The sequence below is a fragment of the Balaenoptera physalus genome (assembly GCF_965194825.1).
Source record: "Balaenoptera physalus genome assembly, chromosome: 3".
Classification (NCBI taxonomy): Eukaryota; Metazoa; Chordata; class Mammalia; order Artiodactyla; family Balaenopteridae; genus Balaenoptera; species Balaenoptera physalus.
Window position 1 is genome coordinate 60,852,574 of NC_138890.1, and position 26,851 is coordinate 60,879,424.

At 55.2% G+C, this 26,851-nt stretch overlaps 1 protein-coding gene and 1 long non-coding RNA gene across 4 annotated transcripts in view; one reads left to right on the forward strand and one right to left on the reverse strand.

Moving 5' to 3' along the window:
* Positions 1 to 8,978, reverse strand: part of CXXC5 (CXXC finger protein 5) — a 33,921-nt gene extending 24,943 nt beyond the window's left edge. The window contains exon 1 of one of the 3 annotated variants that reach the window (XM_082454282.1): positions 8,748 to 8,978. The gene's annotated coding sequence lies outside the window, so the exon portion shown is untranslated. Of the gene's footprint in view, positions 1 to 8,313; positions 8,436 to 8,481 lie in introns of those variants that run through there. The other 2 variants (XM_082454280.1, XM_082454281.1) reach the window with 2 other exon arrangements.
* Positions 6,236 to 26,476, forward strand: LOC309657206. The gene is made up of 3 exons (XR_014261697.1): positions 6,236 to 7,515; positions 8,142 to 8,409; positions 26,268 to 26,476. It is a non-coding gene; the product is annotated as an uncharacterized lncRNA (long non-coding RNA).
* Positions 26,477 to 26,851: the final 375 nt, after the last annotated feature.

Below are 26,851 nucleotides of genomic sequence, written 5' to 3' on the forward strand. Positions count from 1 at the left end.
CTGGCTGCATCTCTCAGCCCTGCCCCCCAAGCTCACTTTCCAGAATCCTCTACAGGGCCAGTGGGTTTCCACAGACCATTCTGATCACCAGCATAAGCACATCTCCCATTCTGGTGTCCCTTGAGAACACTCAATTCCACAGCCAATCACCTGGTCATTCATTAATTCATTCTTTCATTCACCCAACTAGCCAATCAGCCCATCTTCCCACCAGATGCCAGGCCCCTTGCCAGGAGTCTGGGGGCCTCAAGAAGGAAAGAGAGCACGGCCTGTATTCAGTAGGCATTTACGGAGTGCCTGCTGTGTGCCAGGCAGTGTGGACCACCACACAGAGACCAACCCTGGCTGTCCTCTTGGTGTTTATAGCCAGTCAAGGGCTCAGCCAGGACCCAATCCCACTCGTCAGCAGCAAGTCCTGAGGCAAGTCATAAACTCTCCAGCCTCAGTTTCCTCATTTGTATATGGGAATGCTAACAGCACCCAAATCACTGGCCTACTGTGAGGATTCAAGGAAGTGAAGGCTAGAAAGCTGTTCACACAGTGCCTGCCCACAGGAAGGGCTTAGGATGGGTTAGCCATTGTCATCACCATTGTTACGACCTATTATGATCATTACAGTAATAATTGGGGGACAGCAGTTGATTAGAGCAGCAGCTAAAGCTCTTCAAACACTTAGCTGGTGCCAGGCACTGGGGGTACAGGAAGGAATCACTGCCACATCCCATTGCAAGGCTGGCAAGGAGCGGGCTCAGTAAATCCCATAAGCATCTGATGAATGAGAGACTCAATGACAAGAGGCATGGCCCTGCCTCCAAGGAAGGTACACTCCATCATGTGTTCATGTGTGCTGCACATGTATGTGCAAGAACTTAGTTATGCATATGAATGCGTCTACATGGGAAACCTGGGAGGTCCAGCAGGTTACGTGGGAAGCGGGGTAGCAGTGAACAGAACGCAGCTGCTGACGCCGGCTCAGGCCCCCCACCCTACCCTACCCAGCCCCTGGCAGTGATCATAGCAGAGCCGAGGGGATCATGGCAAAAGCAAGGACCAGGCCCGGTAGGGAGAGGCCCGGGAAGATGCTTTGCATAGTTCTGACCACCAGATTACAGGCCTAGGCTAGGCCCCTAGGTGGAGGTGTGGAGGCTGCCAGGTGCTGTCCCACACGAATCAGGCCCCAGCGCCCGCACTTCATGCCTGTCCTGGCACAGCACGTGAGAGTTCCTGCTGGCAGACGGGGCAAGTCCAAGGAGGTCAAGGGAGGTCATGGGGAAGAGAGAGAACAGTGGGCCCAAGGGCCATGTGGGGTCTGCTGGACAGGGGAGGGTGGGTACAGGGCTCCCCCGGGGCCACCGGGCAGGCCTGGCTCTGCCCTGCTGGGGCCAGCAGCTGGAGAGAAGTAAATATAGCGCGGGGCGTCCCGGCCACATTCCTGGGAGGCCAGTACAGCCCGCCTGCCCGCTGCTCTAGGCAGAGCGCAGCAGCCAGGGCCCAGAACTGCCACTGCCCTCTTCCCAAACAAACAGAAAAATAAATAAAACCAGCTCTCATGGCCAGCACAGCTGGGGGGAGGGGGCAGGAAGGGGTGGACCCAGGAGGGGGGGCAGACAGGCGCACCAGTTGCTGCGGTTTCTGTTCTGCTGGGAAGGAGGAGGCCAACAAAAGAGGAAAATGGAGGGAAAGGGCAGGGAGATAGTCAGAGACGGGAGAGGAGGGGAGAGAATGAGCAGGAGAGATGGAGGGCGTGACAGGCAGAGGTGCAGGGGAGGCAGGTCAGGAGGGACAGGGATGGTGTCAGGGCTGGTTGGGTGAAGGCAGAGGCAGCCTTGGGGTCAGTAATTCAGCAATTCAGCGACACGGATGCCCCGGGCGGGGGGTGGGCAGCAGGCAGACAAAGGGGGCCTGTGCGCTGGGGCAGGGGGCCGGCTCCAAAGGCCATGAAATATTAAAGACCCTAGGCCAATGAGTGACAGAGGTCATAGAAATAAGGAGACTAGCCAGGGAGATAGAGCGACCCTGAAGCAGACCCCCTCCCAAACCCGTGCCTGTCGCCCTCCATCACCTCCTGAGCAGAGCCAGTCTCCCCCAGCTCTCCTCCTGCTGTGGCTGCTTTCTGTCTTTCCATCCAGACGGAGGACAGGCTGAGGGTGGGAGGGACCGTAGGGATTAGTGATGGCAGGGGACCTTTGCGGTTCCCTCTTCCCTCTGGCTGATCTGCACGCAGCCGGCCTTCCAGAGCTGCCAGCCACCCTAGTAAGAGGGCCAGGAGGCCTGTCAGCACAGCCGCTGCCACAGGCGCCTCCTGGGGAAGAAGGGGGTAGACATCCAGCTTCCCCTTTACAGAAAAAAAATCAGCCAAGCCACCACTTTCCACAGAGACAAGCGGGAGGGAAGGCCATGCCTCACAGCTCAGCTGAGCCAGTGAGTAAAGGGGCAAGCAAGCCAGCAGGTCATCCCCTAGCCCTCCTACCCACCCAGGTCCCATTATCAGCCTCATGACCTTGGCCAGTCCCCTTGTCCCTGAGCCTGTGCCTTCACCAGCTGCACCCCACCCAGGCTTGGTGCGAGGAAAGAAATAAGAGGACAAGTAATACTTTGAAAACCTGCAGGGGCAGCTGGGGCCAAGCAACTGCATGCAGATAATCCTGTGAGGTCAGACCCATTATCGGTCCCATTTTACAGATGGGGAAGAGAAATCCAGAGAGGCAAAGTGATGTACCCAAGGTCATACACCTGGTAATTAGCAGAATGGAGACAGAAATGCTAACCATGAGCCACGTGTTCTTTTTTCCTTTTCACTGGGGGATATGAAGTCCTCATCACCATAAAAGCCAACTTTTATTGAATGCTGACTGTGGGTTAGCCACTGGTGCTGGGCACTGCACAGCCATCCCTGTGTTAATCTGAAAATAGCCTTGTGAAGCAGGCACTCTTATTATCCCACTTCAGGGATAAGGAAACTGAGGATCATAGAAAGAACACATACGGACCAAAGGTCATATATCCAGCTAGGCAGTGACATGGCCAGGATTTGGAGCCAGCTCTGACTCCTGAGCCAGTGGTCAAATACACTTGCCCAGGCAAGGTCAAGGCAGGGGGTTAGGAGGACCCAGTAGGGGGGAGCTCAGTGATCCTACTGGTGCCTGGAACAGCCAACAAGAAAAGGTCAAAAACAAGGTCACAACTGCTATGCCAGGGGTCATCAGCAACTGCTCTGGGAGCAGGAGATGGGCAGAGCCTGTGGGGACCCACAGTGAGGGCACTGCCTAGGGGCCTGGCCAGAGTGATCTGCCTGGTCTACCCAGAGCTCATGTACCAGATTACACAAGCCCCTTCCCCCAGCATGGGGATACTGAGGCTGGTCCAAAAAGCCCTGTCCTGTTGGTCCCCAGGGCTGCAACCAGCACCCCAGGGCCAGTGTGCCAGGAACTAATCACCCCCACCTCCAGAGCCCTCAGTGCTGGCAGAAGAGGGGGCAAGATCCCCTCCCTCCCTCCCAGGCCCTGTGAGCCCAGAGGGAGGCCAGCATCAGAGGCAGGAAATGAAGAAGAATTTGCGATCTAATTGAGCTGGCGGGGGATTAGGCGGCAGAATGCAATTACAGGGGCTGGAGCAGGGCCAGGGGCACTGACACCCCGAGATGTGGCCTGGCCCAGGTGACTGGGCCTAGCCAGTCTCTGGCCAGAGACACCCTATGGGGGGAGTGGGCGGGGAGGGGGAGACAGGTGGGCAAAGATTGAGGCCAGACAGCTCTTCAGCACACACAGGACTACAGGGTTCCAGCTCCATGAAACACCCAGAAACAAGAAGTTTTCCTGAGAATTCTCCCCCAGGGAACAGTCCTGTGGACTCTCCCATGGGGAGCAGGAAAATAGGAACACACGCTCTCACAGGCTCCACTCATGCATGTACACACATGTGTTCATGCTCCCAGGAAAGCCCTGCAGATCCATGTTCACTTGCAGGGGGACAGACTCCCAACCTGCAGACACACAGCAATGGCCCTTTGCTGCCAATGGCTCCAGCAAAGGGGGGAAAAACACAAAACAGAAAAATAAACCCATGACCTTAAAATCCTTTTATTCCCATAATCACAGGCTGCCATCGCCGTGGATACGTGCTGTCACCCCGGCCCCAGCCTGTCTCCCTCCATGGCTTCCAAAACTCCCAGCAGGCAGGCAGATGGGGAGGCTGCCCAGTTACTGCCAGGGAGGGCAGGGGAGGGGAAAGACTGGGTGGGAGAGGTTCAACATTACACACACTCACACACTCAGGGCCTCAATCAGGGAGGGAGAGACTCAGAAAGAAAAAGGAACATAGACACCAGCCACCAAAGACAGACATAGACCATTGTCAGCACAGCTCAGATATGCCACTCCCAGAGGCACACACACTTTCTCAATTCAGATACACCACTCAGGGAGCGAGACACTCCGATATTTACAAGCATATATAAAACACACAGATATACACAAATCATGAACACACCCTCTCCAAAATTCTAAGCACACAGAACTCACAATATACACATTCCTAGATTTACAGGGACAAATCCAACTTTCAGATATAGGCGCTCAGGTTCACAAACACACAGGTATATATGCGATGCATACACAAACTCCTAGATCCACAAACACATGTCCTGATTCACAAATACATATGCTCAGACTCCCACACCCCAAGATAGACAGACACACATTCAACACACAGAGTCACAGATAAACACGTCTTGAGTCATTAGCACACAAACCACCCAGATTCCCACATCTCATACCAACAGACTAGACCCACACAGCCTCATCCAGCAGCTGACACTGCCTTTGACTTTAGGGGGCAGGTAGAATGGTTGGAGATTCCTGGGTCTTTGAGAGGGCAGTCCTTTCTTATTGCCCGCAGCCTGGGAGGTGGGCTCAGAGTTGGGGGGAATAAAGGGGGAAGTAAGAGAAAGCAAAAAAAACTTGAGTGGGATATTCTTGTTGGGCAGTAGCGCGTGAGTAACTGGGGAGGCTTTTTGTGGTCTGGTGAGTTCCAGCTATGAGCGAGAGTTTAACTATTAATACACTTAATCAAGGGCACTTCACACACACACACACACGCACACCCATACAACCACACACACAGGCTAGGATGGGACCAGGTGGTGGGGGGTAAGAGAGGTAGAGCCCCAGGAAAAAAATGGGAAAGCCCCATTCAGGGCCCCAGGGGGCAGGGAAAGAGGGTGGAGTTTCTACCCTGGGCCTGCCTCCAGAGCAGGGGCAGAGTCAGTGATTCACTTCTGCACTCCCAGAAGGGTGGGGCTTGACACACAGTAGGTGCTCAATAAATACACACTAGACCAATAAATGAATAAGTAAATTATATATAAAGAGTGGGCAATAATAATAACAACAGTAATAATAAGTGAGCCCCACCCCATCCTTGGTCAGTTAAGGCATGCTTCAGAACACCGTCCTTGGGGAGCTAGTTCTGGCTTCATGATCACCCCACTAGAGGCTCTAAGAAAGTAGGCCTGGGTCTGGCTCATCAGTATCCCACCATTCCTCCACCCTATCCTGCACCCTGGAAAGTCAGCTGACCTCAGCCCAGCCTACACCCCTCCCTCCCAGAGAGACCCCCATCTCCATTCCACTCTCCCATGAATAACTAGATGAGGTCCTAAAGAAGTTGGGGTATTTAATTCCCAGAGACTTGATCCTTTATCCAGATGCAACCCTGCCCCCCACACTCCCATAAGCCTCAGCTTCACATCTGCCAAATGGGTAGAAGGTAGGCAAGAAGCTGGAAAGAGGCAGCAAGAGTTAGGGGCCACAGTAGGAACCCATAGAACACAGGTTTGAGCTGACCTGGGCCCTGGATGCAGAATCCTCCCCTCCCCTTCCCTTCCCCCACCCAGCCTAGCCCTGCCGGGTGGACATTCCAGGCCTCACGTGATAAAGACGAGGCCGCTGGCCCACGGGTAAGTCAACAGGCTCTGTCGGGGGAGAGATAGGAGGCCCTGGCCAGGGTCACCTGCTGAGCCGGGAAAACAGCCGGGCCCAAATACACACATAAATAAGGCGCCAACGGACAGCCAGTCAGCCAAGGGTCTGTCTTCTGCAGAGGAACCTCTGCCCCCACCTTGGAAAGGGAGGTGGCATGGGAGAGGGAGGTGCAAGGCTAGCTCCTGCTTCCCTGGGAGAGCCCCAGGTCCTGCCAGGATTGGAGGTGGGTATGTGGGGGCGGTGGGCTTCTACCGAGACCCCCAGGGCTGACTGAAAACTCAGAGGCCAACCTCCCTCAGCTGTTCCCACCCCTTCCCAGGGCAAAAATCACCCCCTCTCCCTCCTCCCCAAGGAGAGAGGACAATTTCCGTTCTGGGAAGGGGGTGACAGCTGCAGAGCGGGCCACTACCCACTCCCCCCCCCCCCAAGCTCTTGCTTGAGTCTCATCCAGAGAAACTGCTAAATCAACACTACGCAGTAGTAGGTAGCGCTGGCCTCAGTCTCCCCGCATCGCTCTCAAAAAGGGGTTTGGGAGGAGGCTTCGGGTCTCAGTTCCCGGGTTTCCTAAGACGGTTGGCACCTACGGTACGAGGGTCTTTCGGGAGGGGGTTCAGGGCAAGCTTAGGCCAGCACGCCCCCTAAAAACATCTAATTTAAATGCTCTCAGTTACATGGACAGCCATCCCCCGGCCCCCCCGCCTCCCGCCCCCGCGGGCCAGGGCAGCTGAGGTGGCGCCGGGCGTTCAAATAGCGCTCCAAACAAGTCCGCAGCGACCGCGCACGCAGCCCCCGCCAGGCGGCCTCAGCGGAAAACTTGAAAGGGACTCTGTTTGCCGGCCGCCCTGGGGCGGCTCCGGCGGGGGCGAGGGCCGAACCAACGTACACGCCCCCTCCCCAGCGCTTCCTGCGCAAACGCGGAGAGGCGGGGGGGGGGGGCCGGGCCCACCACAAAACCTAGGACTCCGAACAGCGCCCGCGGCGCAGGCAAAGGCGGAGGTCAAGAGGCTGGCTCGCCAGAACCCCCCCTTCAGCCCCTTCTATCCGAAGACGCGACTCTCAGACCACCCAGGGTCCAGGGGGCAAAGTAGGGCGCGGCTGCCAACCCTTCAGACCCCCGTCGCAGGAGACAAGAGGAGGGAGCAAGTCTTCCCGGATTAGTCGCTACAGAACCCCCCAAATCTGCAAGGTTCCTCCTTGCAGCCCGTGGCACCAGCCCAACTCCGCGCACCCCTTCCGATTCCTGAAGGGGGGGGCGGTGGGAGACCAAAAAGCGATCTTGCTCCCTCATTGGGCGCTTCAGCTCTTCTGACAGGTCCCGGAGGCGGCCCCCCATTTAAAAACTGGGGTCACTCACTTTCTGTTGATCCTACAAATAAACAAAGCCAGGCGCACCCCGCACTCCCCGCCGGAAAGCAGCCCATTACGGGCGAGGACAACTTCCCCCAGCAAGAAAATTAACACATTCTTCTCGCGGCGGTTCGGCCCCTCGCTCTGGGGAAGAAGAGAGGAGGGGGCTCGGGGCCAAACTTCACGGGTAAATTTGGGGCCAGAGCAGCGAAGCAGGCGCCTGGGACACCCGCCTCCCACAGCTCCGCAGCTAGAGGAACACCCCCATTCTCCCTCCCTGGCTTTGCATGCTGCTTGGCCACGCGGGGCTCAGGAGACATCCTGAAAGACTCCCTAAGGCTAGGGAGGAAGGGAGAAAGAGGCCGCGGGGAGCAGTGGTGGTCGGGGGTGATACTTTGACGGAAAAAAAAAAAAAAAAGGTCAAACTTGGTCAGCCCGCCAGGCACCCCGCGGACAGCGGGGGCGAGGAGCCGCAGGGGAAATGTAGAAGTGGCCACCGCCCCCTCCAAGTGGAGGGGGAGACTCAGCCACGCGTCGTCCTGGGCGTTAGAGCAGTAATGCCCCCAAAACACAGGGCTGCGAATGGGGTCTGTTGGGGGGAGTGCGCGCCGGAGATCTCCAATCAGCCGCCCCCGCAGGCGGAGCGCCCGCCCAACACCGAGAGGTGAGGACACGGGCTCCCGCCGCCCCTGTGCCCTCAAGCGCGAGTACTTGGGGAGGGGTCCGTACCCCTCAGGGAGAGCCCCGACCCCAATCCATGGCGCCCAAGCCGCCGTCCCCGACCCTAAAACCCCTCTTTTTGTCTGAACTCAGTGATCTGCGACCGAGCTGACTGCGGCTTGGGGAGGCTTGGGTATAGAAGAGGCCATCGAGCGATCACCGGAGCTAGGGCTCCCAGCGTCCGGGGCTCCAAGGCTCAGACTACGGGCGCCCCCCGCCACACCCAAACACGGACCCCTCTTTTCCCGTCCCAGGCTCTCCGCACCTGAACTTCGGGGGAGCCCGCGCCGCCAAACTTTCCGCAGACTTGCAGCGAACTCCGGCCCCGGCCGCGCACCGGGCCCCGGGGGAGGAGAGGGAGGTAGGCGGGGAAGGGGAGGGGGCCGGCCTCCGGGGGGGGGGGGTCGGGGGAGGGCCGTGGCCCGACACCTACCGGCTCTCAGAGTCGTCCAAGCCGCCACCGCCGCCGCCGCCGCGAGGCCGAGGGGGAGGGGAGGGGCGGGGAGCTGCGCTCCGCTCTGGGCACCGCCGCCGCGGTGCGCTCCGCTCCAGCCGCGCCGCCCGCCGTGCCCGGGTCCGGAGCCGGAGTCACGCCGCCGCGGCTGGTCGGAGGCGGGGAGGGGGGGGAGCCTGCAGCACCTGCCCCTCCTCCCCCTCCCCGCGGCCCAAATTAAAAAACAACAAAAAGCAACTAATCACCCCCAAGCGTAGCGCTGAGCGGCTGGCGGAGGGCGCAGCGTGAGGCGCCCGGACTCAGCAGGCAACGCGCATGGCTGGGCGCTGGGCTGGGCAGGGCAGGGACGCGGGGCCCCGCTTCGGGGAACAAGGTTCGGCCGCTCTTCTCTCTCGGCTCGGGCGCCTGCTCTCGCCGCCGCCGCCGCCGCCTCTGCTGCCGCCTCTACATCCCCGCTCAGGCTCCGCCGCCTCTGCCGCCGCCGTCGCCGCGCGCCCGCCCGGGCAGGAGCTCTGAACGCTGCCCGGGGGCTGCCGGCAAAACCCGGACCGGACTCAAAGCTCCCTCCTCCTTCCTCCCCCCCCCACCTCGGCTCCCCTCCCTCCTCCCTCCGCCTCCCTCCCGACGCAGCTCTGGCCACTTGGACGCCGCAGGCTCTGAGGCCGGAGCCGCAGCCACTGCGCCTCAAGCTCCCCGCGCTCTGACGAGGTCGGCCCAGGCTGAGCTCCCCAGCGCGCCCCGTCTTCACCTCTTTTTCTGTAACTTTACAAAAAATAAGAGGACCTCTCCCGTTTTGTGAGGAGTGCATGGGCTTGGAGACGCACCTTATGGGGAAATCCGCCATCCCTCTGCCCCCTCTCTTCAGCCGGAGGCGAAGCTACAAGGACCAGCAGGAAGGGTTTGGCCGCGCCCCTTAGCTCAGGTGCGCGTAGGGCCGAGAACTCATAGCCGAGCACTCTTGGATCTAGACGCGTGTTCAAAGATTGCACCCTTCCCAGGGCGCGTTCCCGTACTCGGTGGGCTCTAGTTACCCGGGAGAAAGGGGGTGAAGGTTCCTGTCCCCATTACACAGATGAGGAAACTGATCCGACAACGGATATTTTGTTACCTACGCTGGCCCCAACCGAAACCCTGAGTCCTGGAGCCAAAGCGACTACATTGTGGTGCCCTGAGACCGTGGCCTGTGAACTCTGAGCCCGAAACAGTGCCTAGCACAGAGAAACGCTCAATAGACGCTGGTTGAAAGAGAACACAAAAGCCCAGCGGGTACATATTTGGGCCTGCGTATCCTCGCCGTCATTCAGTGCCCCCTCCATCTGCCCAGCTTGGGCTAATCCTAAAGCTGCAGATGTCGTCTTCTCGCCACTTCAGGGACCCACAGAGCGAGCCCCAGGCTCACTCGTATAATCCCAAAGTGGAAAGTTTCTTCAATTCTGTGGAATTCGTGGGGGTGGATTTGTGCTGCCTCCACAAGACAGAGAAAACACAGCCCCCAGACCAGAGACCCTAACAGGAAAGGGGCAGGACGGTTTGCGAAGTCTGCCTAGGGTTAATCATTCTCAGCCTGAGAATGATTGGGACCCAGATAACAGGGAGTTAACTGCGGCAACCCGGTGCCTCCAGTCACTGGAGCAGTCTCAGTGGAAGAAGCAAAACTAGCTCCCACCTCGCTGTTTCCTCCTCTGTGCCACCTGCCTCGGTGTTGGAGGGCCTGGGGCCTGGGTCTCATGGGAGCAGCCGCTGGTGCCCACCCTCCAAGCCTTCTAAATTTGGCTTTGGGACTTTGACCCTGCCAGCAGATAGGGGTGTGAGGGAGGTGTCAGAGGGCAGAGTTCATCTGGAATGTGTTGTCTCTCTACCTGCCCTGACCTTCCAGGCCACAGGGAATGACCCTCTCTTGGACACCCCCTCACTTCCACAAAAGCTGAGAAGTGTCCTCCTTTAACTGTGTGTCAACGAATGGCTCCCTAGGGGAGGCCTTTAGCCTCTCCTCTCCTGTCCAGCAAGCTTCCTCAAAGCCACACCAAACGTACCATGTGAGTAAAGCAAGGTACTTGCTCTGAGAACACAGTTTTAAGACAAACGAACACCTCCAGATTATCACCCCTAAACTGCTTAAAGATAGACATTCTGGGCCCCACCCTGAGTGTCAGGTACGGTACGGTGTTAGGCACTGACCATACAAGGCGAAAGGAAGCAGGGTCCCAGGCCTAGATGCTCAAGGATCTGCAAACACTTAGCCCACCACTATCTACCTTTTCTGGGGAAGCTGAGGCCCAAACTGTGAGGTGGGACCTGTTGCCCAGGAGTCAGCAGCAGGCCTCAGAGGATTAGGACCCAAGAAATGAAACTCAGTCCTCAAGGCTTCTGAAACCTAGGGTGAGGCAGAATCAGGCCCTGCATACCTGAAAAAAGCTTCATGCTGAAATCCATGGTGGGGGGCGGATAGTAGCTCCACCTTAGGGAATTACTATTAATTATCCACTTTTTTCCCCAAGACCTCTGTCCCCTCCCCATCACAGGAGGGCAAAGCCCAAGGGGCTGCAGGCTGCAATGGAGATGAGTCAGGTGATATCAGTGGTGACTTTCTCAGGGAAGGGGTGTTGGCATATGCCTGGCCTAGTCTAGATAGTGGATCTTGGAGTCTTCCCCTTCTCCTGGAAATTAAGAAGTGGAGGGAGACCCAGATCCTCACTTATCCACCCCAGGTAGGAACCAGAGAGGAGAGTGGCAGAACTGTCCACATGGAAAATGCAACATGAACAGGAAATGCCATGTGCAAACCATCCACATAGAACTCTCTACCATAACAAGTAAGACAAGGGGGAGACACCCAGGAAGGACTGGGCGGGAGGTCTCTGGCCTTGGGAGAGACTATCCCCACCCCAGGCCCCTTCCACAAGAAGAAGTAAAGGGATCCTGGTTCACAATCCCTCCAAAAAGGAGTATTGGAGTTTCATATTGCTATTCAATCAATCAGCTTAGAGTCAGGAAGCAAATTCCATAAGTCTCCAGTACCTGTCGGGGAGAGAAGGGCCCTGCACCCACCTGCCCTGTCTTCTGGGTAGGAATGTGTCAGTCCGATACCCTGGATCCTGCTCTCCTGGTCCTGGTTATAATATCCATAGCTAGCATTTACAAAGCCCTTACCCTGAGCAGGGCATTAAGCTAAATAGTTAAGGTAACTTATTTAATCTTTACATCAGCCCCAGTAGTAGTATTGTCCCCATTTTTCAGATGAGGAAACTGACATGAGACTGGCACCAAAGTTGTTTTCCTAACATCAGAGATTTGCTATCCTCGTGAGGCTTCTCACATACAGATCTGCCTGGGGTTCACCTGTTCCTCATCCTGTAGTGACTCCTCAGAGCCCATAGGGCTCAGCTCAAGCCCCTTCCCCAACTTGGCCTGGCTTCCCTAACTGGTCCTATTCTTCCCTGCAATTCCTGAGCCCTGCTGACCAACACCACTCAACACTGGTGGTTCCCTCAGACACCCCAAAACTTCCCTTCAAGTATCTGTGGCTTTGCATGCACTGTTCCCTCTGCCCAGAAGGGCCTTAATCAAGCTCACCTCCTGAAGTCCTCACTGAAGCCCAAGAGCATGTATCACTCCACTGGGAACCTTCTTTGACTTCTACTCCCCGCCTCAGTTTGGCTTATATCTACAGAGCCAGCACTAGCCTTTGTGCAAATTAGAAAAAGCTACCACTTTTTGGCAGATATAGGTACCCCCATTTGGCAGCAGGTCATAAACTGTCTTCCAGTCTTCCTAGACCCCTTGGCCAGGTGCCTTTTTTGCAGTGCATGCACTGAAGAATTGTACTCTGCGGCCTGGCTTTGGGGGCCCTCATCTGTCCCCTCTGTGGCCACAGTGACCACACTGCACAGAAATAGCTTTTATTTGCTCATGGTCTCCCTGTCCCCTCACTACTACCATCCACAAAAATTTGTTGAGGGTAAGGGAGAGTCTCCTACCTGCTTTGGGCCTGAAGCCTGGCACTAAGTAGGTACCAGTAGTAAGGATTGTAGCCAACAGTTTTCTGAGCACTTACTGTGTGTCTCACCACACTAATTGCTTTCTGTGAATATGCTTATTTAATCCCAGGACTCAAGACAACTGCTTAATGGTACAAAGTAGCAAAACCAAGATTTAAACCCATGCCTTGTGTGGGGATCTACCTTTTCCATGACTACCATCTATCAGCTAATGTCAATCATTGATTAAACATCCAGTGACTGGGAATGGCTGCATGGAGAGGAGTGTGGGAGTTAGTCTCCAATAAAGACGGCCAACCCAGAGCTTGGCCTACGCCTCTCCTGAGGCCCCAGTTCCCGCATCTGTATCACAGAAAATGAGAGCCAGGGCATTTGGAGCCCTGCCTCAGGGCAGGGTGCAGGATAATGCTCAGTGGGGTCACACTGGACTGTGACCTTGAACAAAATTCCAGAGCAGAGCTGGGGGTGCAAACATGGGCAGGGGAAGAGAGAAGCTTGACTGCCTAGACATGGGCCCACGCCTCTGGGGTCTCAGCCCTCACATACTGACCACTGGCCCTTCGGCCCCACCCCTGCCCCCATGACCTCCGAAGGGACAAGAGAACCGTGAAACTAGAAGGAAATTTCAGAAAAGCTAGATCTGTTTCTTAGGAGGCCAAGGTCCAGCCATCCCTAAGAAGTCAGTTTGGTGGCCCAGCCTGGCCCTGAGCTGTATAAACAGTGGGGAAGGGAGGCGGGCAGAAGGGGGACTCCAGTCCCAGAATAAAATGACTCTGGGGTGAGGCTGGGAGGGAGCAGAGACCAGGCCAACACATACACTCACACTTTGTATTTCCGCTTGCACCCAGGCACAGCTACACATGTGCCAGACAACCAGCAGTAGCCCCATGCTCTGCCAGGCCTGGGGAACTCAGCCCTTATGTGGTAAGGGAAGGGGAGTAGGGACAGTTGGGGGGCATCCGTCATGCCCCTGACAGTAACTCTTTTTTTCTTAAGATCTTCCTTCCTTCCTTCCTTCCTTCCTTCCTTCCTTCCTTCCTTCCTTCCTTCCTTCCTCCCTCCCTCCCTCCCTCTCTCCCTCCCTCCCTCCCTCTCTCCCTGGCTGTGTTGGGTCTTCGTTGGTGCACTCAGGCTTTGGGCTTTCTGTTGCAGGGAGCAGGGGCTACTCTTGGTTGCGGTGCGCGGGCTTCTCATTGCAGTGGCTTATCTTGTTGCAGAGCACGGGCTCTAGGCACGCAGGCTCAGTAGTTGTGACGCACGGGCTTAGTTGCTCCGCGGCATGTGGGATCTTCCAGGACCTGGTATCAAACCCATGTCCCCTGCATTGGCAGGCGAATTCTTAACCACTGCGCCACCAGGAAGTCCCCTGACAGTAACTCTTGACTTCACTAGGCACAATCATGGTTCAACTGTCTCTCCAACAGGAAGTGGGACTGTGTGCTCCCAGAGGCCAAAGCTGTGGCTCCATGGCCTCAGGGTCAAGAAGAGGGAGGGGCCGCAAGGTAACAGAAAGGGGCCTTGGGGGAGGGGAGGACACAGCATCCCAAACCTGGAGGCCACAGACCAGGCCCAAAGAGGGGGGGCCGGTGGTGGTGTGCCCTGGGCATCCAGAAGCCTGGCCAGAAAGTGCTCTACCCAAGACCTGCAGGCTAGGGTGGGGTGATATGGAGAAAAGTTGCTGGAGGTGGAGAGGTGGGGCTAGGCCTCCCCTCACAGATGTGACTCCAGAAGGCAAAGCAGGGTCTTAAATGCCCCTCACACTGAGACTTTGGAAAACAGGACCCAGCCTCCCTCCTCAGACCAGACCCTACCTACCAACCCCTACTTTGCCTTCCTCTTCCAGAGAATGGGGTACTCAGGCAGTTGCCTGGGGGTAGGCCCAGGATGAACTGCTCTTTGAACTGGCGGGACTGGTTCTGTGTCTAGCCACCTGGGCAGTCACGGGTTGCTTGCCTTGCTGGGCCTGTGAGGAGGGAGGCCTCAGGAAGGGGCCCCTCGTAAATCGTTAACTCCCAGAGCAGCCTCTGCTGCCGGGTCCCCTCAGCCCCACCCCCAGTTGTGACTCTGACGCTTAGAGAGCCCACCAGCCCCCCGGAGGCCAGAGTCAGAGGTTAGAGGTCAGAGCCAGAGGTCGCAGCACCTGGACAAATCCCTCCCCCGACTATCTGGAGGGAGTGGGGGGGGGCAGATGGGGACGGTGTCTATGGGGAAAGCCCTTCTCTCTGAGTTCAGAGCTTCTCACCCTAGTTTGCCCTCCAGCCTTCCTACTGTAGCCCTGACCTTTGCCTCTTAGGAGAGAGTCAGGAGCTCTGGGTGGGCCTCCTGGGGCAGCCCCTGGGCAAGTCCCAACCCCACCAGACCCTTATCCTCAGGGAGATAACTATGCCAGTCCCACCCACTTCACCTCAAGGGGTATCACCAGGACTAGATAATGAATGGGTTGAGGAAAATAATTAGATACTGTTCAGAATTGGGATAGGACCCTCAGCATTGTTCCAACCCTGCTTCCTGGTGCTGGGGTCCCCCAAGGGAAATAATAAAGGCTGCCTTTCTGAAGATATTGTGCTAAACCCTTTACCTCCTTGGTAATCTGTTTAACAATCACATTCTCATTTTGCAAATAAGGAAACTGAGGCTCTGAGAGGAGAGGTGACTTACCTAGGCTATGGCAGCTGTACAGGAGCAGGGCCAGGATTTGAACCCGTTGTGTGCTCTCAAGCTGAACCCTTGAAGTGTTCTCTGTCTCCTTCTTAAATTCTTAAACTACAGGTGAGGAGACACCCTAAAGCCAGAATGGGCAGGACAATCCCCCCAGTGTAACACTGGTTGTAGCAGGGCTGATATGAGGCAGGTAGGGGAGGGTATGTGGGCAGGAGACTGGCAATGCCCCCAACCTCTCTGTAAGCCCCTCCTCCAGGGCGGCTCCCCCTCAGGTCACGTAGCCCCAGGTGCTACCACAGGGGAGGCTTGGCTGCTGCTCCCCCCACACCTCGGGAAGAACTCTCCTGACCCAGACAGGCTAAGGAGGGAGGACTGATGGTGCTACCACCCTTTTCGCTAGGGAGGCGTCTCAGAAGCCGAGGAGACAGAGACCAAAAAAAAGAAAAAAAAAAAATCAACTTTTAATCGAGATTGCAGATTCAGAAAAGATTCATAAATGAAATGATTCCCCGAGGAAATATAAAAAGTTACTTACGGCACAGCTAAATTGAGCATGCTTCAATCAGGGGCTGTTGAGAAATCATTAAGATATACAAGACGCTTTTTTAGATATATGTGGGCTCCGTCAGGAGAGATGGCCATTGCTCCAGTTAGAGAGAGATCTGGCCCTGAGCTGACTTGGCCTGCTGGGTCACCTCCTCGGACTCATGGCTGGGGAAGGAGGGCAAAGTGGGGAGAAACCCTACCTGCCAGGCCTCAAGGGCCACTGCCCAGAGGTTGTTACTGCCCCTAGGGGCCCAGAGACTCTCTGGCAAGGGAGAGTGGAGCAGAAGGGATTATGGTTAGAACTTTTTATTGATTGAAGTAGCTTTTTCCCACTTTCTAACAGCAAAATGGGATGTGGCAGAGCTAGAGCTACTTCCCTCAAAAAACTAAAGAGGGGAACCCCCACCCCCATATCCCCTGGCCCCTTGCCCTATTGCTTGGGTCAGCCTGAGGAAGTGATCACTCTACTTGGACAGAGAAGGACCAGAACGCGCTCTCAGATCTATGTCTGAGGGCTTTGCCTTGGGGGAGGGGCAGGCCAGGGAACACTGGGGGAGGGGACCACCCCGGGGAATTTTCAAGGATGATCACTAGCTTTTGAGAAGACATTCTCCCCTCTCCATTGTAGCCATAATCCATTTCTTCACTGGAAGGCTTATTTGAGGTCTAACCCTCCTCTCTTGCAGCCTGTGGGGGTCTTTCTGCCTCTTCCTTTCCCAATGCCTAGGACTTTCAGGATTGAGGCTAGGACATCAGTGGAGGGTCTCTGCTGAATACTTATCACCTTCCCCCTTCTGTGCGCTCCTGGGGACCAAAACTCCTGGGCTTTAGACAAGGTTAAGGCCTTACTCATCTCCATGCTCTGTCAAGTACCTGGTCCTCAGTTGGTGTCAAATATTTACTGAAGAGGAGGGAGGTCATCAGGATGCAGCTGGGGCAACCTGTCCCGTGGGTGTGGGTGTGGAGGAGAAAGGAGACAGGCAAGAGCCTGCTCAGGGGACTGTAAGTGTCAGTGCCTGGACCCCCTTTCTTAGGGGGTCTTATCTGCCTGGGTAGCCCCCTCCTCCAGTAAATCATCAAGGGTGGCAAGAAACCCGAGCCGGATGGTCGTGGCCACACTGCCTTGTGGGTGACCCGAACCCGATCCTGGCCAGGCCGAGGCGCTATTTTAAACTCCAGCTCCAAGCTGCTGCCTCATACCGCTTGGCCCATCTCTGGTTACAAAGCCACTGCCCACCTCCCAGCCACTTCCTCCTCCCCACCCTAGGACCCCCTAGGCTGGTGCTGGGTTCAGTGTGTCTTGGGGAAACCCTGCTCTCTGTAGGCCCTGGTCTGTCAACTGGCACCAGTGCTCTTCTCCATCCCCTAGCTGAGCCCAGTTAGGCACCCTCATCCCTCTACCCACACAAGGACCCGTTGACCTTTATTTTGACTGAAAATTCCCCCATGGGGTTCTCTTCCCCAGGAATAAGGGCACACCCTGGCCAGAGAACCACACAGCCCAGGATAGGGCAGATGCTACAGGAAGAAAGGAAGTAGGTTAGACATAAGTAGGGACTTCCCAGCAGTGACACTATGCTCTAGAAAACTTTCCCTTACCTCAATGCCTGCCTGCCTGCTTGAGCAGGAAGAGGGAGATGACTCCAGAGGGAGCTCCCTCCCCAGTCCTCAGGCTCAAGGGCTTGTGGGTTGGGGGGGACGCAGGTAGCATTTAGCCAACCCACAGTGTCTTCTTTCCTCCCCTTCCTCGAGGGGAGAGCTCGGCATTCAGGTGGCCCAGCTGTCAGCTGGCTGGGCCCGCTGGACTTGTGTCCACAATCCTCCTGCTCCAGGCAGTAGCCCCCACTGGCTCTCAGTCCTGCCAGACCTACTCCCAACCCAACACTGGCCTAGAGGGAGGCAGCAGAGACATTGCCAGGGCACCAGGGGAAGGCAGGAGGCTGATCATCCATGTTGGCTCCCCTCATCTCAAGCTGGCTGGACAGAAGGTCGCACAGGCAGCCTGAGTACCCCCATGAACGCCCCCGCTCCCCCGCCCCCATGCTCTGTAGTCTCAGCAGTAAGGTGTTGGCACCAAGCCTGGTGCAGCTGAGCAGTGACGCCAAATGCTCTGCCATCTCAGGCAAGCATGGTTCCCTCCAACCTAGCAGGGGCCATGGGGAGGGGGGAGAGTGTCTCCCACCCTCCTGGGCCTGAGACAGCTGGGGACAGAGCCTTTTTGGAAACCTCCCTTTCCACTACTGAAGAGGATATGTGGCATCCCCATGGGGTCAGCCACCCCTTCCAACCCAGGGGGCTGGTCCTGAGGTTAGACCAGTGATTCTCAACTAGAGCTGATTTTGCCTCCCAGGGGGCACTGGGCAATATCTGGAGACATTTTTCGTTGTCACAACTGCTGCTACGCATCTTACAATGCACAGGACAAAGAATTAAATGGCCCAAAATGTCAATAGTGCTGAGGTTGAGAAACCCTGGGAAGAAGTCCCTGACTAATCTGGGAGCCTGGTAGGAGATAGGAGGTATTCTCCACACACACTCACAGGGTCCGAGGCTCATCATTTCCCACCCCCAACAGGCAGAGAAGGTCCTCCTGCCATTCTGGCTTCAAAGGCCCCTTATAGCCTGAGGAATGTGGTAAGCCGCCTGCCTGCCCACCCACCCACCAGCCTCTGGGCTTGTTAGAAAAAGTGCCCATGGGGGGATGGGGACGGCAAAACTTCACCTGCCCATGATGGGAATTCAGACACATCCTACCTACCAAGCGAGCTCTACAGAGCCCTCCCCTCAAGAGGATCTGGGCCTGTGGAAAAGTATAGGGGTTACCCTGCCCCACCAGACCCATCCCCAGAGGGTTGGCCCAGCATGGGGCTGGCTGGAAGCTCTGGCCTCCTCCTCATCTCTCTGCCTCCTCCCATTTCTATTTAGGAGGCAGCCATGGTGGCTCGGCTCTTGTCTCTGGTTTCCTAGGGAGCTCTGCTGAAGCAGCCCAGCCTCCATGGGTCCATCTGTCAGGGAGGCTGTTCCGCCCCATCGATTGCTGTTCCCAGGGGGCTGTGCTGCTCGAGGGACCCAATGTGGCGGCCAGATAGGGAACTACAACGATAAGAGGGGGTGGGGGCAGCTTGGCAGCAGGCAGAGCTGAAGGGAGCTGACACTTCAGTGAGAGGAAACAAAGCTAGACAGGCATGAGAAATGCAGAGGGCCAGGGGCACCAAGGCAGGAGGCTGGCTGGAATGACCTCTAAGCCAGCTGGCACTCTCAGGACTCAGTTTTGCTCCTGGACACACCAAATTCCCACTTGCAAAGACAATAATAATAATTGCTAACACATGTTGAGCAGGAACAGTATGTCCAGCACTGGATTGGGGGCTTTGCACACCTCTGCTTTCATCTGAGGCTCACACTCATCCAAAGCAGGTGCTGTTATATTCCTCCACAGGGGAGGAAGAGAACCAGAGAGGTTACAGCACTTGTCAGCAGGCACACAGAGGAGCTGGGGCTAGAATTGGAGGCGGGTCAGCCTGGGCAGCAGCTATGCCCCAGTCCCAGACACCGCCAGGCCTAGGGGGAGGAGGCGTGTCTCGCCAGGCAAGAGGCCCTGCCCTGCCCGCCCTCCCCATGGAGCCGCCTCCTCCCCTGGGCTCTGTGACATCTGCCCCGCTTCCCGGCCCCAGACAGCTGCCCAAAGCCACGTCAGCACTTCCACCGGGGAGCCTGGAAACTGGCTCTGGCCCCTGGGCAAAGAGGGACCAGGAAGGCTGAGTCCCGGACAGGGTGGCCTTGAGAGAGTGTGATCCACTCAGCCCAGCAGGTGGTGGGTCAGCATGACCTTGGGTTGGGCTTTTCTAAGCCTCAGTTTCCCCTGTTCAGATGGGAGGGGGGGTGCTTTGGGAAGGGTTCAGAGGAGGATGCAGCAGCATCTTGGGTGGACAAGAGCAAACATTCCCTTGCAGCCAGAGTTCTGGGGGCACCCCAGGGAGCCTGCGACCCCCACTGTCCACTCGGGGCCAGGTGGTCATTTGGCGAGGCTCATAGGGGTGAGGGGGAGGGTGGGGAGGTGTCTATGCCCGGCCCAAGCCCGAGCACTGGCTGGCTGGGGCCAGAGATAACCGGCGCCTCCCGGAAAATCATTAGCATCTGTTTGGGCCACGGCAAAGCTGGCCCGCAGGCGCCTCCGCCCGCCGGAAACGGCCCCCCACGCCCCCACCCGAGTGCACTGGCGCACCGACTGTGCCCCCACCCTCCTCGGGGCCAGCTCAAACTGGTGGAGCGACAGCATCCACCCACCCAGGGAGGAAGGTCTGGGTGCAGGGCCGCAGGCCGGGCAGGTGGGGGTCTGGCCTCTCCGTCGGGCGTCCTGGCGCGGCGTGGGCGGTCCGGTCCGCGCTCTGGGCGATCCAGGCCGGCTCTTAGTGGCGCCCGCGCTGGCGGCAGCCCAGGGAGTGTGTGGAAATGACACCGCCAGGGCGGCGGAGATCCCCCCTCCTGACATTGGCTGGAAAGTGGAGCAGCTCGTCAGGGACAATCAATGGCGATCGATCGCTGCGCGGCGGCGGGCGGGCGGCGCGGGGGAGGGGCAGCGGTGCTGGCAGGGGTGGGGGCATACGCGGCTGAGGTCAGACAACACACAGACCCGAAAAGGGGCACAGCGGCACATGGGCTCACACGGACACACAATGTGTACAGGGATGGGCCACTATGGGCCACTGCCCCCACTCACCTCACGGAGTTACAGCACACTACAACAGTCTCTGACACAAGTTAGGACAGGAGGTCAAGGGGTCAAACAAATGGTTCCCCCGACACACACAATAGGGTCACAGACACATAACAATACAGCCAGTCACGCTATCACACAACCAGTTCACACCACCACAACCGATGACCCTACACTAGACACCCACATCACCAAGACACAAAATGTGTCATACATTCTACTAGCTGGTCTCAACTACAGGACAGAAGGGAGTTACATACTCTGGATGCAGGACAAAGCAAAAAAGTCACACAGCCAAATTATACACCATCACCATCACCTCAAAAAACATTGTCAAATTGGGTCTTAAACTATGGAACAACACAGTGGAGCCCCATATTGGCAACACAAAACAGGACAGAGAGCCCAAGTATACAACAGGACCCCACACTGCCACAAGTTGCACTTCAGCAAGTAAGACAGAGATGCAGCTGTATCACATCCGCCAACAAGAATATAACATGGCATAATAAACATTGTGGCACAGGCAAACCAGCATTAACTCTCAGGGTTCTGACAGAACCAAATGAGCTACTGCAGGTTAGGCACTTAGCACAGGGCCAAGCACATGGTAAGCACTCAAAACACAGAGGGTAGTGGGATCATTTTTAATGTCTGTATACTAGTTAAGTCATATCAATATAATGATTGTAACTACTTAATAGCATCACTCTCTCCAGATAGGTCCATTCCTCTCCAGGAACCTGATTCATCCCAACAAAATTAGTTCAGCCATTACACACACCTGGGAAACACAATTCAAGTGTCACAAACCACTCACACTGCTGCACTCACTCACACAGTGGCCACATATATCAATTCCCCTAGTACACTGCCACACTGGCCACACACACTGTGGGACTTCCGTGGGGAAACCACCCCCAATCTCTCATCAGGTGCAACTCAACTAGTACATTGCTACTGGCCCCATTTCCTGCCACTCTCACAAGGCTGTAGAACACAAAGCACCGCCCACCCAGCAGTGATCTGATCTCTCAGTTAAAACAAGGTCCAGAACCTCCCACGCAAGCTCCTTAAGGACCACCCCTAATCAGTCTCTCTCTCCATTCCGCCATTTTTCGTACAGAAACCGAGGCATCAGTTCCAGAGCGCTCCCTATTCCAAATCTAAAGAAGGAAAGAGGGCTGGCCCCTGATCTCAGAAATCCACCCCACCCCTCACCACCATCATTTCCCAGTGGTACATGTGTGTAGGAACAAGGCCAAGATCCCTCATTCCTTCAACACACCCTTACAGGCCACTCCTGTGCTTACAGTTGTAGGGCCAGCTGGGCTCTAGCCCTCACTTCCTCCAGTTAAGGCCTGGGACCTCCCAGGGGCTTCCAGGAATCCCTTGCAGCCAGGGAGCTCCCCCTAAAGGTTCCACCCGGAAAGACTTCAAACATTCCCTAGTTTTGCCTGGCTGTGTAACACTGCCTAATTCCCCAGCCTCTCTGTGCCTGGATCCCAAATCCTGCCTGTTGATCCAAGATTCCAATGGCTGCCCCCCTTCAAGACCTCATGCACGCACACACAGGCACACAGAGGCACTCTTTAAGAGAGCGTAGAACCACTTGGTGGCCTGTGCCCTAGAATGGGGGAAAGCAAGGATTCTGGGCTGTGGGCAGTGCTACAATCACCCATGTCTCATCCCTTACTCTCATCCTTCAGGTAGGGCAGGGAAACAGCTGGGGGAGGTCTGGCCTCCTTCCACAGCATCTCCACTCCCAGATGGCTGGAGGCAGCTCTTCCCAGCATCCCCTTCCAGGCTTTTATTCACCAGAAAGGGTAGCTGAGCTCTCCTTTTGTCCCCCAAAAGAAACAGAGGGACACAAACCCTGTGCAGGGGCACACAGGCTGGCCAGGCATGTCCATCTAAATGCCTACACATTCTGTTTTTAGGCACATTCTTGCAGGCCTTGCTAAGTGGGTATGAAAGGCATAGGCCCCAAAGGGGCCCAGACAGCCTGCCCCAAGTCCCTGGGTGTCCCAGGAGCTGGTCCTGCTCAAAATCAGCTGGCTTTTATAAGAGTCCAGCAAAAATGTCCAACTACCCACGCCTACTTCCCTGAATCCATAAGCACCCACAGCCGCAACCCTTTAATTTGATAAGGCCATTTTCCACCAAGCATTGCCTATGGGCCAGCCTGGGCCAAATGCCCATTTTCCAGATGAGAAAACCAAGCAAAGGAGAGAGAAATTAGTTGCTCAAGAATATACAACTGAAAAGTCATGGGCCTGTGATTCAAATACAGATTCGACTTCTGTTCCTCAAAGGCTACACAGTTTAGGCTCACACCCATATGCATAAACACTAAGGAATGTCCATGCTCACAATTCTCTCACACGTTCCTACACACATGGGCAGCCCCCTCCCGCACATACTCACACATACAAGCAGGCCTACACTCTCCCACGCCTGGGGCCTGTCAGCCACATTCTCCGTGGCTCCCTCCCTCCAACAGGGACAGGGACAGGCAGGGAGTCCACATTCCCAGGTTTCCGCCCTGACCCTGCCCCCCCACCCTTCCCCACTCAAAGCACACATTCCTCCTGCTACAGCCAGATAACCAGCCCCAGGGGGAGGCCTGGGAGAAAGCAAGGCATTCTGGGGGCCAGACTGCTGGGCCTACTCTGGGCTGCCTAAGCCAGCTCTACTGCCTGGATCTGGCATGGTAGGAAGCCAGGAGCTTTCCCTCTAGATAGCCCCCACCCTTCTAGCCACGCTAGACCCAAGGCTTCCCTCCATATTCCAGGGACTTTCTTATGCTCAGAGATTCACACTCCAGGAAGGGCCCCCAAGGGTCTCCCAACTCACCCTTATACAGTGAGTATACACCTTATATGCAAAATCCCTTATACAGTTAGTAACTAGAGCAGGACCTGGGGAGCCCCCAGGACTCCTCTCTCTCCCACTCTTAAAGAGTCTCTCAGCAGGTGAAAGCGCAGGTTCCATGCACCAACAGCCCCTAGCAGTTTTCCCCATCTGGGGGTAGTGGCAGTTAATTCTCACAGCTCTGCCTGGGGTGCAGCCACTTGGCGGGGCTCAGCAAATCTGGAGATATTTGCATACCCAGATGGCCGAGCCTGGAATTTCAAAGAATTCCCCAAGAAGAGGCAGCTGGCTTCCGGGTAGTGGCCCTGGAGGCTCACAGCTGTTGGGCTGGAAGACTGGGGAGTCTGGGGCCCCAACACACAAGATAAGATTGAAAAGGGCAAGGGAAGAACATCTCCCAGGCCCTATCACCAGCCCCCAGCTCTGTTCCTCCTGTCCCCAGCCATCCACCGCTCAGGTATGAAACGTCACGTCCTGGTTGCCCAGAGTAGGTAGGCAGGCAAAGGAGACAGGGCTAGTTGGCTAGAGTCGCAGAGATTGCCTGCCTTTGGGGAAAGGTAACAGTGGGCACCAGACAGAGAAGTGCCAGAAATATGAGATCCCCTTGTTCACATGAAGCAACAAATAGGCCTTTGTCCCCATGCAACCTGCAGCTAGGTGGGCAAAGGCCCTGGCCTGGTCCCTACGAACCTGTCCACACACAGGCATATGGCTACTATACCAATGGTGAGGGGAATGGGGAGCTGGTGGCTTGACACTTCTGGCAGGCCTTGGGCTAGAATACTAATCTGCTCCCTCATTGTGATTAAGGCTATGATGGAGCATAATGAGCTAGACACTGGGCCATCCAGTTCTGGATAAACAGTAAACAAAGCCAAACCCAAACAGGCCTCCCCACCCCAACCAAAGCCCCTCCCAGGTTCTGTCCAAGCCGATTTACTGACCACCTACCTCATGGTTGTTACAGCTATAGGTCACCACTGCCCTCTGCTGGCAACTCAGGCACTAGCATCCACTCAGATACCAGCTCGCTCCCTACCCAAGCAAATGCACTTCAGTCACCTCCTCCATCTGTGGGCATAGAAACTTAAGCCTACCCAACTGTTACTTAAGTCAGAAGGTGGCAGGGGGCAGGATTAGCAGGGAGGAACCCAGGGACAGTGTGTCAGAGGAGAAATCACAAAGGAATTCTGCCCCTCTTCCCAAAATTTACGTCCAAAACTTCAAGTGTCCTTTCTCTCCAGCTTAGAGGTTAAAACCCCACACTCATGGAAACAGTGCCTGCCCCATAACCTGTTGCAATGCACCAGAACCCCCCCTTTACCCCTTGTCTTATGCCTTCTCTTTGTCCCCCCCAAAGGAGGGCCAGGCTTAGATGATCTGGAACCATCCTTTGAAAAAGCTCAACTTCTCTGGCAGGTCTGAGAAAGCCTTTGTTCCCCTGGTTCCTTCTGTTACACTGCAGCAGGTGACTGGAAGTCCTGGGCTCCTCTGAAACAAGGCCAGCTCCCCTCAACTTTTACTGCAACACCCTGCAACCAGCCACACCTTTCAAAGACGGCAGAGATGTGGAATGGAGGTGGGGGGAGACTGCCCAGAAGGACCTAACCAGTATTGCCCCTTAATTAGCTGGGGGAAGCTCCAGATGCCCCTGTCAGGTAGGTAGCCTAGATTTGCCAACTACCTCAAGCATGGAACATTTCTCACCCCTGAGCTGGCTCTGGAGCCCAAATGTCAGGTTGTATTTGTGTACTGTTTCTAGAAACCTCCAAGTCAGAAAAACCTAAGTAGCAGTTTTAGAGCTACTCACTTCCTATGGAAAACTTCAAAGGTGAGAAAGCTGGCCAAACCCTCCCTACTCACTCTCGTTCTCTAGAGGCCCTACAATTTAGGGTAGGGGAGTGTACCCTTTAAGAGTCAAGATTTTTTAAGTACTTAGGAAGAAATTCAAACAGGAGAACAAGTGGCTCAGGGCAAGGAGCGAGGTTCCTGGGAAAATGGCTGCTGTCGCCCCTCATATCCTTAGGAGAAGTCTGAAAAGGAACATGGCACACTGAGGCTGGTGCTGCTCTTCTCTGAACATCAGTCACCAGAGGCCTGGGCACTCAGTAACTTCTTCTTGGCCTTTCCAAAAGTGATCAACCATTTGCTTTCAGTGTATACACTGTAGGGTTATCAGGAACCCCAGCCCTGGAAAAGGCCATTCTATTAATAACAACTCACACAGGAGGTTAAAAGCAAACAAAACCCCCACTCAACTGAAAACTATTAAGTGCTATCCTGGTGCTAAGACATTCATATAGTTCTTCATCCGATAAGAGGCAGGCTACAGTTTGCCTCCAGTTAAGGTGCAGCTCCACAAAAAATTCAAAGATGAAAAGTAATCAATTGTCACAAAAATGTCTGACTGCCTCTTCTTCAATCAGCCCAGGAGCAGGCACTGAGAAAGGGCAAAGCTGGCTGGTGACTGTGTCACACATTCAGCCACTGAGACCAAAGGCCTGAAAGGCTTTACAGTCAGTCCCAAGCTTTGAGCTTTGCCACTTATATTGACTAGGGTAAAATATGGCAACAATGGGGGAATGTATGTGTTTCGGGATCACCCTGAGAAAGTGATCCCATGGCCGGTTTTCATTATTTCTAAGCCCATCCCAGGAATTGTATTCAGGTACCTCTGAATATCCCTGGAAATATTCAGAGGTGCCTGAATACCAACCACTTATACCAGCTGGGGCTAAGGTTAGGAAAAGGCTTTTAAGGAAGGCTTTTGTTTGGTACAGAGAACTCAGAGCCACTTTTCATCTAAGCGCATGCACAACAAAGGAATGATGAAACAGGAAACAGGCTCCAGGAGTGTCCCAAAGGAAGTCTATTTTCTCTTCCTGGATGGATATGAATGTATATTCTGATAGTTTGCTACCTTCATAGTTATTCTCATATTAAAAGTCTGCTTTCTCCACCCTCTCCAGGCTGCTGGCCCCGGCCAGGATCCTGAATGGCTTTTTAGCACGCTCCAAGTTCTACATTTGGGAGCTACCAGATGACAAACCTGACTGGCTGAAAGCTGGACTGGCCTTGGGTACCTCCATCTTCTTGTGGATCTATCTCATCAAACCTAATGAAGATGTTTTAGAATATAAAAGAAGAAATGGGTTGGAATAAACTTTTGAAATACTAATACAGTATGTCTCATATAGTGATTATAACAGTTCCTCTGGATTTACCAATCTGTTGAGTTATAAACATAAGAGAAAAAGTTTTACATGATATTACGTTGAGTCAGCATTTGTGCTTTGCTTAAATGGGAAAAAAAAATCTGCTTTCTCTACCATCACAATCACCAGAATAACCCATCATGTGAAATAAAGGCTGTTTCACAAAGGGAATGAAATGAAGATGGGTTCCTAACATGAGTGACAATTTTCTGCAGGTGTAATAAAGATGCTATTCCTGAGTAGGAAGGAAGGAAAGATGTGCTCATAATTCAGAAGATCTAGGAACTGAAGAAAGTTCTTCTATTAAAACCTAGCCACTGGGTGTTAATGGGTATGGT